At 51.0% G+C, this 13,545-nt stretch overlaps 2 non-coding genes across 2 annotated transcripts; both read left to right on the plus strand.

Moving 5' to 3' along the window:
- The first annotated feature begins 65 nt into the window (after positions 1-65).
- Positions 66-170, plus strand: Trnal-caa (transfer RNA leucine (anticodon CAA)). The gene is made up of 2 exons: positions 66-103; positions 125-170. It is a non-coding gene; the product is annotated as a tRNA-Leu (tRNA).
- Positions 171-1,812: 1,642 nt separating this feature from the next.
- On the plus strand, positions 1,813-1,885 carry Trnak-uuu (transfer RNA lysine (anticodon UUU)). Its single transcript has one exon. It is a non-coding gene; the product is annotated as a tRNA-Lys (tRNA).
- Positions 1,886-13,545: the final 11,660 nt, after the last annotated feature.

Raw genomic sequence — 13,545 nt, forward strand, 5'->3', positions numbered from 1 at the left:
CTAAGCCATCACTAGCCCCGGGATAGAGCTTGGTAGCTGAGACCCCTTGTCACTAACTTCCAGGTGTCAGGATGGCCGAGTGGTCTAAGGCGCCAGACTCAAGCTCTGCTTCCCGTCCCGGGGTTTCTGGTCTCCAAGTGGAGGCGTGGGTTCGAATCCCACTTCTGACACATATTTTTTTCCCCTCCCTTTTCTTTCCTGCCGGGATGGGTTCACCTCAAGTCTCTTCCTGGCCACCGGCCGGGACCCTTGGATCCAGCCCTGCGAACACCCTCGCTGCGCAGAGAGGCGCTTCCCGAGCTCGAACCCTCGACCGACAAAAGCTTCGAGTTGGGGGCCCGGGACCCCCCGCGCTTTCCTCCAGAAGCCGGCGCCGCCTCGGCTCAGGGTCAAGGAGGTGGAGGCCAGGCGGACAGGAGTCGCCCCTCCTCAGTGGGTCCGGGCGCCATGGACACCCACGGGGTCACGCGGAGCCCCCACAGGTCACCAGGCGACCTAAAGGCGGCCAGGCTCGTGGGCTGCAAAACTCAGGACGCAGAAGCACACGGATTGACCGGTTTCCCAAGGACAGTGCGCTCCCGCGGGGCGGAGTAGACATCCGAGAACGCCTGGCGGCGGAGACGGGCGGACGGGGCAGGGAGCCGGGGACACGACCTTCTGGTGACTCATTTAACTGCGAGCGGGGTCGGGGACGAGCTCCGCCCCACCCGGAGCTCCTCCTGCCTCGCCCTCGGCCCAGCCGGGGCCTCACGCGCGGCCCCGAGAGTGGATCCGAGCTCTCCACGCCGGGCGTCACTCTTCCTCGAGTTCTCCTCCCGGGACGGCACAACCTTCCCTCGCGGGCCTTCTGCCCTTTGAAAGCACGCAGGGTGCATTCCGAGGTAGGCGGGCGCCCAAGAAGGAAAACAGAATAGAAACCTGCGCGTTTGTGCTCTCCGGCGCCGCCACCGGCGCAGCGGGTGCCGACCCGGGTCGGGGGCAAGCGGCCGCCAGGAGGGGCGGGGCCGAGAGGCCGGCGTCGCCTTGCAAAAGCAGCTGTGGGAAAGGACGGGGCGCAGGGGGAGGCGGCCGGCAGCCACGGACCGCAGGGAGCGCAGCTCGGAGCCCCAGCGCCGCCCCACCCGAGTCGCGGGGCGGGACCTGGGGGGCAGACGTGGCCCCGCCAGTGCGGCGACCGCAGCTGTGGCCCGGGTGGCGACGCGTGGGTCCCCCTCGCCGAGGCCGGAGGGCGCACCCCGTCTTCCGGGCGTCCCTGCTGCTGTCCCGGCGCCCGGCTCTTCGCACGCGGGTTCAGCTCGGGCGTTTCTCTCCCGCGTCCGCAGAGCCTCTCGCCTCTCGGCCTCGCTACGCCCTGGAAAGCGGGTGTTTCCCGGGCTCAGCAGCGTGCAGGCCCGCCGGGCGGAGCCCACACTGCGCTGCGCCCTGTGCCCGGGAAGTCGCTCGACCTCCGTCCCGAGGGCCCGGAGCCAGGGGCGGGGCGTTCGCAGCAAGGGTTTGGAGGGCGGGGGAGACGCGAGGGAGCAGAGGGAGCCGGGGCGGGGCGGGGCGGGGCGGGGCGGGCCCGCCTCTGCCGGGTTCTTCTCCGCCCAGCGTGAACAGCAGCCGCTCTCCCGCTTCCCCCTCCCCACCCGCTCTCGTTTTGGGTTGGGTTTGCCTCATCCCTAGGTTTCCAGCACCGCGCGGGGCCGTCCTCGGGGACCGTCCCTGCCGAGTGGACGACCCGCTCTCCCAAGAACGGGCGTTTTCGCAGCCTGGGGCCCAGTGGTGATCTACGAGTCATTCTATACCACGCATTAAGAGCCGCAACATGGAGCCTGGACAGCTCAGTCGGTAGAGTATCAGACTTTTAATCTGAGGGTCCAGGGTTCAAGCCCCTGTTCAGGCGACTGTTGGAACTTTTGTGTCAGGTCTGGGTCAGTGCGACTTTCAAAGCCCTTCCCGAGGCGGCAAACCTGCTTAGTGAGCGACATGGTAATTAGGGTCTTCCTCAGCGCCCAAGGAAAGACATCTTGCAGCCAAACGACCTTTGCGTGTCTTTCTCTGTGTCCCCGAAATCATTTGCCTACCTTCCAATGGTGGGAACCTCTGTCCCAGCACGTCCTGAAATCGTCCCTTTGTCTCTGCTCAGTTTCCGTAAAGTGCTGAGATTAGCCAGGAATGGTGGTCCAAACCTGTAATCTAACACTGGGAGGCTGAGGCAGGAGGATTGCAAGTGTGAACCCACCCTGAGCAGTTGAACAAGATCCTGTCAAAACAAGAAATGAAGAAGGGCTGGGCTCATCAACTAAGGAATGGATAAAAGAGATATGGGCTTTTTACACAGTGGAGTACCGCCCTGCCCTAAAGAAGGATGAGCTTCAGACGTTTACAGCTAAATGGATGGACGCACTTGTTGAAATGCCATACCGATGGTCTCTGGTGCGGGAAACTGAATGTGGAAGTAAGGACTGGGATGTAGAATGGATGTTGGGAATTGGGGGAAAAGTGCTCAAGTGGGAAGGGAAAGGGGAGGAGTGAGGGAAAAAGGAAGGGAGGGACAAGGAAAAGGTGAAAATGGAAGGAAAAATGGAAGCAGCTTTGTACATAGGGAGGGGAGAAGGTTTGAGGGGGAAGAAGGGATAAAATAAAATAAAATTTGTTAAAGAAAAAAAGAAGCAGCGCTGGGCTGTAGCCGAGCATGAAGGCCCGGGTCCCGTCCCCTGATTTGTGTGCGCAGACATGTTTGTCACTCATGCTGCTGCGTGCTGCTCAGTGAGGCCGGGCACTGCACACCCCACGTCCCAGGTGCACGGCTTCTGGCTGGATGGAGAGAAGCAGAAAGAAGAAGGAGGCAGCTCCATACCCACCCTGCCCGGTGCTGGCATCTGATTCCTGAAGGACAAATTCCCCCTGGTTCGGGCTCTTCCTCAAGGCTGAGGAGCGGCCTGGAGAGATTTCCCCCATCACCATGCTGGGCTGCTGTCCAGTTCTTGGTCTGAACAAAGGCTTGAGCAGCAGCAGGACCAAGGATTCTCTTGAAAGAGAAAAGACAAGCTCCACCCACAGAGCTCTTCTGGGCCTGTGAGAACTCGGGCACCACCGAGGGGACCAGTTTGAGGGTTTTCAGGCCACAGGTCTGGGCCTGGCCTGGGGCCAGGTCTGAGGTGTGACTCCGCCCCTCCATCCACTGGTGCAGTTCTTGATCTTTTATGGCCCTTGTGATACAGGGGAAGAGATGCAACTCCCAAACCTGCTAGATACCCAAAGCTCAAGCTCCTGTTTTCTAAAATTGAAGAATGAAGTCTAGGAACAACAGGTTCAGAGTAGGAAAAATGTATTGAGAGAGATAGCTTCTTTTTTAAGGGAGACAGGGGGACTGAAAAGCGGGTTGCCCGCTCACCCTGTTTCTCACAGGGGTTTTATGGGACAAAGCCTTGAGGTGAGGCGGTTCAAGGTGGAACAAAACTATAGTCAAACAATAAGATTACAAGTATAGTCGCTTAGGTAACATTGATTAAATGGGGGTCAAATAGGCAAGCAGGTCTCGTGGCCTGGCGAAAAAGGATTTTCAGTAAGGGTGGGTCAGGGATCATCCCAGGAAGGGCTGGGCTAAGACCTTCGCCCCCACCCAGGTGGTCTGCCTATGTAGAACGCCAGTCACTGCTGTTCATCCCTAGGGCAAGCACTCGGGGTGGTAGTTTCCTCCTTTACCATGCTGGCCTTCAGTGACTGTCTTGATTGTCCTCCACGTTGGCTCCTCCTGGCTGGCCCTGTCTAACTGTCTACGAGATATCTAATTAATTTACCTATCTGCAATACTGGGAGGAACCCCGGAGTCCAAAGCCCGCAGAGGACTCCAACCCGCATAGCCAGTGACGTGGTAATTGGGGTCCTAGTGGGCCAGGTCCCGAAGACCGCAGGGCGCATGCCTGGGCATCTCCTGTGCAGCTGAGCTACCCGGTTGTCTTTTCCAGTGTGCTTGGCCCCGGGCACTCTGCTCCTGGACAGATGTTCACCTCAGAAGGCCGAGCCTGCCCTGGAATGCCCGCTCCAGCTCGGCCCTCACTTCTTTCCCATGTTTCCTTGGTTCCTGAGGCCTCAGGTCCCGAGGACAGCGGCTCTCCCGTCCTCCCAGGCTGCAGGCCTCATCCTGTTGCCCATCTGCCCCACCTGTGTCCTCGGCTCTTCCGTGTGCTCTTGCTGTTACAGCTCCTGTGCACTTCCACACAACTGTGCAGCCAGTTTGCCAAGGGAGGCCTCAGAAGACACCTTTAATTTAGTTGGAATTATATTTAATACAAAGACCGGTTTGGGAGGAAATGACATCTCTGAGACACTCATTTTCCTATCTGTAAACATGACCTATCTTCCCATTCCTGTAAGACTTTCATGTCTACTCTGAAAACAGGCTATTTCTCCATCCTCCTGTTCTGCTGTTGTCAGGAATTCTGGGATTTTTGTTATGACTGCCTCTGTGGCTGCACGTGGTTAAGAGCTCAGCCCTCCTCTCCCTTAGGCCACCCCTTTGTTCCGGAGCCTGAGAAGCACCATGTAGGCCTGTGCGCTCTCCGGTCTCCCTGCCCACTCACCCACAACCATCTCCATCCGTGTTTCCCAACTCTGAGAGTTTGCTTTGGTGCAGTTAGTCAAGCTTAGGCATTGACACTTTGTCTTTCAATCTCCAATGTCTGCTCGATAGGGTGGCCCACACCTGTCATCCCAGCACTTAAGAGGCTGAGGCAGGAGGATCGCTGAGTTTGAGGCCAGCCTGGGGTACACAGTGAATTCAAAGCCAACCTGAACTACAAAGTGAGACCCTGTCTCAGAAATAAAATAATAAAGTTCTGTGTCTACCCAGACCTTCATAACACCTTTACTTGAAAATAGGGTCTCTGCAGATGTACTTTGTAGAGATGAGGCCACCCATACTGCGTTTGGGGGCCTGAGTCCAGGGACTGGCCTCTTCATAAGAACGAGGAGGGCACTTGGATGCAGAGAAGTCTGGGTAACCCCCAGGCGAAGGTTCAGGGGCCCGGCTGCCAGCCCCAGAGCCACCAGAAGCAAGGCCAGCTCTCCCCTGAGCCTTACAGAAGACTCCCTGCTGACCCCTGGGTTTCAAACTCCTGGGCGAGAGACAATGAGATTCTCCTGCTTGAAGCCACCCACTTTGCAGCAAAGCCTTATGGCTGCTCTCAGAAGCCTACTGCTGCTCTCTTAGTACATGTACCCATTTCCCTAAGGACCTCAGGGTTAGGAACATTCCTAAGAATGGGATTTCTAGCCTAGTGGCAAAGTGCCAGCTAGAATATACAGCCCTAGGGTCTACAGCTCAACACAGGTAGTGCAGGAGAGTGGAAGACACACCCAGAAGTTTTGGAGGCAAAGTGTACAGTGTAGGGGACAGGGGAAGGGGACGTTACCAGAACCTCTGCAGTGAGTCCTGCTCTCCTGCAAGCCACGGCAGCACACGGCGAATTACAGGAAAGGTAGGAAAATGAGACTGAGAAGAAGCTGAGCTTTGGGTCTGATCAGTGCTGCTCTAGGCGGCAAAGACAAAAACCCCTATCTTGCAGCACCTTTTATTTAGTACATCAGGAGAAACAAATGTAACAAATGAATATGTAGATTTCAGCATCATATTGGGATGAACAAGGTGTAACAAAAGACTGGGTGGAGGTGGTGGAAATCTAAGAACAATGAGGAACTATGCAGATGAAGATTTAGTTCCTCCCAGGAGCTACACAGATGAAGATTTGGCTCCTCCCAGGGCGTCTCCCACAGGTGTGGTCTTGTCCTGGAGCATTACAGCATCATGGGATCATTGAGATCTTCCTTGTGACCTGAGGCCAAAATGGAAGTATGTCTTGGAGTGTTATTGCTGGCCTGTAGGCAGGAGAACTAGGCCTACTCAAATGATTTTTCCCTAGAATTATGTAGCATTGCTCCCAACAGTACTGTTCCATCTTTATCATCAGCAGGTCAGCCTGGGACTGTCACAAAGAGACTGATCCCCCTTTGGGGCTGAGCAGAGCAGGTTATACTCTCGGGAGGGGCAGGGCCAGGCTTGCAGGAGTTGAGCACTGTGCATTGGTTACCTAGGGCACAAGTCATCTGGGCCCAGCAAATTCCCGGGTTATCAGACATTACAGACAGCAAGCTCAGTGCACAGAGCCACATCCCATTTACGTTTGTCGGGAGGTAGAAGTAATAAAACTTTTTAAGAACAGAAAATTCCTGAGATGTTTGAGAGGAAGTGTCAGGCCGGGCAGGCCGGATATGTTGACGGGATGGGTAAACCTCTTAGTCAGTAAGTCCAGCTTTAACTGCAAAAAAGCATGTTCCCCATTCACTAGGACTAAAATGCATACCAAGTCTGCAAAATCTAAGGCCTAGATTTTGTTTTCTGGTTATAGAAAGCACCCACATCCTAGAACACTTTACTAAGACTTTATTGCTTATGCAGTTAAAAACACAGTGATTGAGCTATAGAAGTGTCCTGTACCTGGTCCCAGGTTACTCTGTCCAGAGCTTCCCCAGACTGTTGGGAAATGGGACACCACTAGGCAGGGGCAGGCTCCACAGAGATGGCACCTCCCAGAAGCTTAGAGCTGGCAGAGGGCTGGCTGCAAGAAGGCTGGCTGCAAGAGGGCCCAGGAGTGTAGGCTTAAACCAGGGCCCAGGGGCAACATTCCCTGAGGCAAATCAAGCCCCAGCCCCTCTGGGGTCTCCAGACCAAAGGCCGGGTGTAGGAAGAAGCACTGTGGAGGGCAGAGGCTCCAGGCACTGCTGGAGATGGGCAAGCTTGGCAGAGTGGCCTGGGAATGAATGGTGGTATAATTTGTGACAACTGGGTAAGGCCTAGATTTTAAAAATCAAATCTTACCTTTATTCCAAGTGGAAATTTATATATATTATATATTTAAAATATGCTCCAGGGGTCATGGTGCAGGCCTGTGATCCCAGCACTAAGGAGACTGACGCAAGAGGATTCCAAATTGGAGCCCAGCCTGGACTACACAGAAGATCCTGTTTCAAAGACAAGCAATGGCAAGCTGAAACAGGAAGGGCATCCCAGGGTCAGGGGTAGCTGAGGTAAATCTACAGAGAGGGAGGTTAGGAAAGCCTAATGGGTTTTTTCTTGTTAATGAACATTTCTTTGTTAGTTATGGCCTAAAAAGTATTTACAGGGATGGTCATAAACTTTTGAGAAGTTATTTTAGATTTGTGAAATAACACAGGGAAGCTGTTTCAGGGATTCTTATCACTGTTCTCAACCTGAAGATATTTGAGTTTCCAGAGAATTATCTCGAAGTCCTTCAGCTAGCTTCCTCACAGAGCAGTTTGCATGTTTTCCCCGTTAGTACGGTGGTGCGTATCCCTGCCTGTCACGCGGGAGACCGGGGTTCGATCCCCCAGCGGGGAGGCCACCCAGTGGTGCTTTTGTGCGGATCACTAGCAGCCTTCGGGCTTTGTCCCCCACTGTAACTCCGTCATTTTGCTCCCGAGCGCCAGATCGAGGTCAGGACCTTGGCTCAGGTCTCTGCGCCCTGCGTGGGGCCGGACAGAAAGGCGAGGGAATCCGCGCGAGAAACCGCGAGCTCGTCAGGACCTGGGGTCCCCACGGCCTGGCCTCAGCTCATGCTCCTTCCTTCCGCACCTGTTAGTTAAAAAACTGAGTAAAACCCTGTTCTTCAGGTAAAGGAACAGGTCGAGAGAATCCAAAGAAGGCTTAAACTGACCGTCGGGGGAAGCAGGGGCCCCTCCCTTTGTCCCGCAGGACGCCGGGACCCGGGGCCCTCCCGGAGCCCCACCCCGCGGGAAGCGCACTGCCAGGCCAGCCGGGGCCCCGGAAGCCTTCCTCCTCCTCCTCCTCCTCCTCATTTCCAATAAGACTCCCCAGCCCACCTCTTTGCGCCATGACTTCATTCTTCAAGGTTTGCAGAACCTCGAGCCGGTACTCAGCATCAGCACGACCGTCGAAATGAGGAACACGGTCGTAAAGCAAATGCAGTTCTTGCTCCACGCGTGCAGTATGCCCTGGATGAAAGTCTTGACTTTTTTATCCAAAAAACATTTAAAAGTTTACAAAAATCATGATACTATCCAAAGAAAAACAAAAATTCCAGAATTTTTATAGATGAAGCACAAAATAGGTGGTTAACTCAGTTTCAAAATATGTGGGGAATTTAGTTCACCGACTGCAGTTTGCAGAGTGCGTGTATTAGTTGCTTTTCCATTGATGGGACGAAATACCTGGTGTACACCATTTAAAAGAGAAGAGGTTGGGCCGGGGATTTAGCTCAGTGGTTTCGCCGCCTGCTGCGCAACCGCAAAGATCCGAATTCAATCCCCGGTACCAAAAAAAAAAAAAAAGAGAGAAGAGGTTTATTTTATCTCACGGTTTCAGTTTTCCAACAGTGGCTAGCTGGCTCCAGGCAGGACACCCTGATGGGAGGGCTGGTGGAGGAGCTGCTAAACCCGGGGCCAGAAGCCAAAGAGGGGAAGGGCCAGGACCCAGTCCCCACTTCAGGTCACTGCCAGGGCCGCCTCCTCGGACGAGTGTAGAAGGATCCCAGCACGAGCCTCCGAACAGAGAGACTTTGGGGGCATTTAGATCAAAACCCCAGCGGCAGGCAAGCTTTTGTGTCCTGGGAACTTGTCTAGGACTTGGAGAATTCTGAGGTATCAGGAACAGATGCCACCGCTCTGAGAGTCTAGAAGCCAGTAAGTCCGACCCAAACTGTATCTCACCCTCCAGGGTAAAGGAATTCTCCAACACCACGAAAAGGAGTATAAAAGTGGTATAAGGCCGGGTAATTAAATCACACTTTTTTTGTAGAGCTGTTTTCCTAGTCAAAGGACACACCCAAACAGGGACTTGAACTCTGAGAATCCAATGCTCTACTGAGTAAGCTATCCAGGGGCTAAGGTTATAGACTCTTAGTACTCTTTTAAGAAAATCATAATGGGGTCAGGGATTTAGCTCAGTGGTTTTGCTGCCTGCCTTGCAAGGGCAAGGACCCAAGTTTGATCCCCGGTACCAAAAAGAAAAAGATAAACAAGAACATCATAATGTAAATTTTGTCATGAAGATGTAGTAACTTGAATGTATAAAACCCTTTACTATTTAGAATATTTCTATTAATGAATTATTGACTTCAATTTTATGAGTTTTATTACATTAAACAATGGGCACTTAACAGGACAAAATATCAAAAAATAAAAATACTTTCTAGTATTTATTGAGTATTCGTAAAAAAGCATCAAAATTTTCACATCAGTTGTGTACTTCCTTACAAAACCTAAAAGATAATATCAGAAGTAAATTCCTATATGAACTACAATGAAAATACCAATAGAACTCTACAGCAAAAGTAAGCTTCGCTTCGATTGTCACCCAAGGCAGTCCTCACACAGGACAACTGCATGTTCCATGCACACATCTCACTTACACTGACAGCACATGTGCTTGGCTCTGCTTTCCTGTGTGGCAGACCATTCTTGTCAGCTCTATTCTCTTCCTGTTTTGTCAGAAGCTTCCAACTATATTGTACAACATGCACTTAGTAGAGAAATAAGATATCAATGAAATAAAATATCAAATATGTAATGAGTGCTTGGAATGGACATCAGCATTTTCACATCGGCTGTGTACTTGCTTACAAAACCTAAGAGATAACTTCAGAAATAAAAAGAGCTACAGTGTAAACACAAAGAAAAGTCTACCACAGAAATAATCATCTTTGCTTCAACTGTCGCATCCAAGGCAGTCCTCACACAAGAAAACTGCATGTTCCATACACAAGTATCGCTTACATGATAGCATGTGTGTTTTGTTTTCCTGTCCTTTCCTGCAGGGCACAGTTGACATCCTTTTGGTTTTCCTGTTGCCAAAGTAGCTCTTGGTGATGCTGCACCTGCCTGTTCACCTGTCAGCTCACCACTGTGTTCCACGATTTTTTTGCTTGGTTCCCTGGACAAAAACACTTTGTTTTTCCTCTGCTGTAAATGATCTCTTATGAGTTCCAGTCCCAATCCTCTGAGAAAATTTCTCCGTGGTATTTTGCACTTGTTATTTTCTTTGTAAACTATCAAACTATTTATGCAACACATGTTTAGGAATGAGTAAAACAAAACCATTGGCCAATGCTTTGTGTTTTGAGTGGCTTCATAGTCGCTGCATAACTCCTCATCAACATCTGCTCTGCCTTTGGTTTTTTTGTAGAAAGCCTCCATCTCAGGCTTCTGTTTTGTCAAGGTTTCCCTATCAATATTTCCACCATGGTGCAGTGTTGACATCAGCAGTAACAGTTTGCTTTTCTTTGCCATATATGAGGCCAATGTAAATCTTTCTGAAATCCAGAGATTGTACTATACAATTCTCTGCTTTGAAATTGCAACATTTCATTTGGAATTTCTGCTTTGTTCCTAAGTACAGTTCCTATATTCATCAACTCGTGTTCCATTAGCAAATGTAACATTGACAGGAAACTGGTAAACCTATTGTTGAATATCTCATTCTGATTAGTTTGGGAGATGGGAGCAGCAAGTCTGTTCACAGCATCATTTGGTTTATTACTATATGAATAAAAGCCTATGTCTGGGCCGGAGATTTAGCTCAGTGGTGCCACACCTGCCTCCCAAGTGCAAGGTCCTGAGTGTGATCCCCAGTACTGGAAAAAAAAGAACCTGATCCTGAGTTCTAGGATAGATTTCTAAACTGAAAGCATAAGTCCTTGATCTACAAGAGCATAAATTTTTATGCCATATTTTGACCCTTTGACCCATCGCTTTTCCATAAGTCTTTTACATTCCTTCAGGTACCGTAAGAAATCCCTGACAAGTACAGCAGACCTATGAATACTTTCAGTTCAGCTAGTGAGATATCATAATAAATACATTTTTAATATGGCTACTGGTACATAAAGAATGTTTTACTTGTATTTCAGCCTTTGTGTATTTCACAGCATCTTGTAGCATTTCATCTGTTACAATTTCCAGCACTGAATGGCAGTGCTGGCATTCAGTCCAATAGGTTTCATCCTCTACCAAGATCCTCACTAGATCCTCAGATCTAGATCTAACATCAGATTGTTCCATTTGGTGGTGTGACCATTTTTGTAGCATTTTAACGAGTCAAATATGCACTCACATTGCTTTTTTCGTCTTCATCTGTATCATGGAGGTCTGCATTCCCTGTCTGTATCAGTGATTCTTGCTCCATTTCACTGCCACAGGAACTTCGGCTCACATGGCCAGTGTCAGAGTCATCATCATCTTTATCATCCGTGCATGTGATGATTCACTTTCTTGGGGTTTTGTTGTTATTGTTTGTTCCTGGGATAAAACTCGACCTGTTGGCGGAACCACTGAGCTAAATCTCTGGCCCCAGGGATTCACTTTTGATCTCATCCAATACTTACAAATCTGGTTTCTCATGTGCCACTGTACTGAATTTCACTACTTCTACCAGAAAAAAATCAAAAGAAAGCTTTTTTAAAAAAATAAAACAAACCCTACATGCACAAATTTAGCAATAAGCATTTCCTGGGTAAAACTCACCAGCTGTTGCTTTGGCGCTTATTTGTCATTTGTCTGCCAGGTGGGTAATGCACAGATGGGTCCCCCCCAGGGGCAGTTACTGTGAGTCACACCCACATTTCATTATTATAAAATACATATTTTCATAATGAGTGGTTTGAGTGTATTTTGCCCCGTGCTATCCTCAGGTTAGCATAGACAAAACTTGTTAGATGGAGCATTATCTGGGTAAAAATCCCGGTTTGACACTTTTGCACACATGCAGACCCTTTGCTGTTCATCATACCAAGTGGGTAAACGTGAAGATGGCTTCCTGTATGTCCCCAGCACAGCTACTGAGATGCACAGCCAGCTATTATGCTAAAGTACAAATTTACAGTAGAAGAGTATGGAATGGGTTGTTGTAACCCAATGTTATATCCTTTTTATTAAATAATTTAGTTTCACTCATAATTTAGCACACTGAGAAGGGCTGGAGTTTCTGGGATTATCAGGGTTGTTAAAAGCGTGTCTGTCTTCTGGGTTACTTTCTGAAAAGATCATTTAAATGTTGTGGCAAATCGAAATGATCTTTCAGAGACAGGAGAGTTGGGTAAAATAAAAAAGAAGTTTATTGCCAGGCAATGGACAGCCTCAGGAAACGAGTCCTTCTAGGCTGACCACGAGTTAAGAAAATTTCTCTTTTATATTCCGTTTACAGAGTAAGAAGTTCAAGTTTCGGTTACACAGCTGCGTGGCAAGAGAGCAAGGGACTTTCCATAGCTTTAAGGTTGGGGGCTTACATAAACAGTTTCAAGGCTGTTCTCTTATCTTTCCAGGAATAGGCTGCCCCATCTAAGGGAAAGGCCCACCCTGTGTTTTTGAAACAGGGACAGGTTGACACAGACGGAGTTTTGCACAAAGCACAAAAACAACATATTTGTGCTATATTACTATTTTAAGCTGGCTTATAGTTCATGGACAGATGTGCTACAGTAATTATTCATTTCAAGTTATGTTTGGCAGCTCTTTCCATTTCATAACCTCACCCTGGACTTTCATTGAATACTCAAGCCAATTACCGTGCAAAACTCCAGGGAAATTAAGATTATCCCAAGAATCAATTACAAGGAAGGGTTCATCAGGTCATTAGGTTCATTAGTCTGGGCAGAGAGGCCCTGGAGACAGCAAGTGCAGGAACGGGGAGGGACAGATCATTTTTAGGAGCACTGAGAATAATCCTCCGAGAATCAAAGATGCAAAAGCACAGGAAGCTTGTGCTGCGCGCGGGGCGGGGGGCCTCGGCCTCGGGGCCCGGGAGGCGAGGGCCGCTCCTCTCTGCTTCGCCTCCAGGGTTCATCTGAGCCCCAGCTCCTCCGCTGACCCTGGACCAGTTAGTTCCGGACCGCGCGCCTTCGGGATCCCATCCTGAGCGGATACACGCTGAGGAGCACCCGTGGCGAGAGGCGGCGGGGAGAAAAGTCCACACCAAAGGTGGCGCGGGAGAGGAGGAGCGCCTCGCCCTGTCCTTTCGGGGTCAGCGCTGAAGCTTTGCTCCACGGCACTCGCGGCCCGCCTGCCGTCTGCGCGGGGGGTGCGAGCCTCCCTGGGGTCCCGCGGCCCTGCCCACGCGAGCGGCTTTTGTAACTGCAGAATCCGAGCCGCTCACGCTTCGATCGCGCTGGTCAAACGCCGTCGGAAAAGCCTCCACCTGCCTTCCGTCCCTGGCCTCGCCACAGTTCTCCCTCGGCCGCCGCCCGCGGGCTGCTCTGGGTGACGCGGGCGCGCTCTGTGGGCCATTTAAAAATGTGTTTGCACCGAGACTTTTCCTTGTGCCCTCCCTCCTCATCTGTTAGCTTTGCTGGGCGGCACCGGGGGTGTGGCTGCGTCCCGTGAAGGAAGCAGGAGGCACCTCGGCCCAGCGCCACCTGTCACGGGCGTCCTTGCCGGCCGCTCTTCCCCGCCCAAGGTTAAGGGTTCCGGGTGCTACAGTAACTCCAGAGGCAGAAAAGCAGAGACCAGGCCGGTGCCGCCTCCCCTCAGCCC

This window comes from Heterocephalus glaber, unplaced genomic scaffold (genome assembly GCF_053883595.1).
Source record: "Heterocephalus glaber isolate CG9 unplaced genomic scaffold, H.glaber_assembly_v1.0 deba00001472, whole genome shotgun sequence".
Taxonomy (NCBI): Eukaryota; Metazoa; Chordata; class Mammalia; order Rodentia; family Bathyergidae; genus Heterocephalus; species Heterocephalus glaber.